At 50.5% G+C, this 1,476-nt stretch overlaps 1 protein-coding gene across 1 annotated transcript in view; it reads right to left on the reverse strand.

Moving 5' to 3' along the window:
• Positions 1-877, reverse strand: part of THOC5 (THO complex 5) — a 46,338-nt gene extending 45,461 nt beyond the window's left edge. The window contains exon 1 of the mRNA XM_045289546.1: positions 515-877. The gene's annotated coding sequence lies outside the window, so the exon portion shown is untranslated. The remainder of the gene's footprint in view (positions 1-514) is intronic.
• Positions 878-1,476: the final 599 nt, after the last annotated feature.

Below are 1,476 nucleotides of genomic sequence, written 5' to 3' on the forward strand. Positions count from 1 at the left end.
GACTTGCAAGGTCGGATTCGAGTCATGGTAGTGGGAGTGGGGTTATCAGTTTTCTTCATATGAAATACATTTTAAGTAACTTAAAGTCTGCTTTTAAGATTTCAATTTACAAAAATTGCTGAATTAAAATTCTTTAGTAGCAAGTTGGGCAGATGGGTTTTTTGTTGTTGTTTTTGGTTTTTTTTGGCAAAACCCTCAAAAGCAAGACCCACTTTTGACATCACAATAAAAAGTGCCCAGAGGAACGCTCAGGCAATGTGAGCTGTTAACCACTGTCAGCACCATCATCAACAGTTTCCATACAAAGCTGCAACGTGGGGCCTCACGAGTTTGCAAGCAAGCATCTTACAATCGTGGGAACTCGGCGCGGGTGCCGAGTGGGGAGAAAGGGCGAAGAACTCGGGTCGGACCGGCCCCAGGGCGCCCTTCGGGCTATCAGCCTTTCGGCTCGGAAACCGAACCCAGTTCCACGCCTGTCCCGCGCCAGCCCGCACCGACCCGGTCAGCTCCTCACCTCACCAAGATCCCGGCTTCCGAGCCACTTCCGGTAGAGGACCATAGAGTAGCGGATGGAAGGAAGGGCCCGCCGGAAGCGAGGCTGGGAGGCCGGAAGCGAAGCACGGAGACCGGCTCGGCCCCACCCCCCACCTCCGTGACCGCCAGCAAGTGATGCTGGTAGGTTTCAGAGGGTCATTGCTCTCACAGACCAGGCCGCCCGGCAGGAACTCCTGCCATCTTCCTAGGGACTGAAAATGGTGCCCACCAACTAGTGTGCATTTCCCAAGGGGATGAGACACGATCACACAGATTGTGCTATTGCCAAGATTTAGGGTCCAGTGGGTTATGTGCTGGACTGCTGACCAGAGTCAGCAGTTCGAACCCACCAGCCACACTGGAAATCCAGAGGCAGATCTGTCCTGTAGGGTGGACTGAGTCCAAATTGACTCAATGGCAGTGTGTTTATTTTGGGGGGGGGGTCCTTCAAAATATGGCTTATGAAAACAAATATACACCCACACATACAAAAATATGATTTATGTGGTGGTAGTCAAGGCCCCAGGGCACACAGTGATGGCACGTTATTAGTGTCCCCATTTTTAGGGCCAATTTGCCTAGGATCCTGCCACCCCTAAAACAGTACTTAGCACCCTAGTGTGATTCCTAGCTCTGGCATGAATTTTACATGCAAAGTCCCAGGCTTTGGGTATAAAATCTATTAGTCTAGACTTTAGAGCAGAGGTTCTCAACCTGTGGGTCACGACCCCTTTGGGGGGTCAAAATGACACAGGGGTGGCCCGATTCATAACAGTAGCAAAATAACAGCGATGAAGTAGCAATGAAAATAATGTTGTGGTTGGGGGTCACCACCCCATGAGGAACTGTATGAAAGGTGCGGCATGAGGAAGGTTGAGAACCACTGCCCTAGAGTTTAGGTTCCGAGTTAGGTTCTTTGGCCTACTGCCCTCTTATCAAAAA

The sequence above is a fragment of the Echinops telfairi genome, unplaced genomic scaffold (genome assembly GCF_000313985.2).
Source record: "Echinops telfairi isolate 266 unplaced genomic scaffold, ASM31398v2 ScPeMD7_29;HRSCAF=101, whole genome shotgun sequence".
NCBI classification, from domain to species: Eukaryota; Metazoa; Chordata; class Mammalia; order Afrosoricida; family Tenrecidae; genus Echinops; species Echinops telfairi.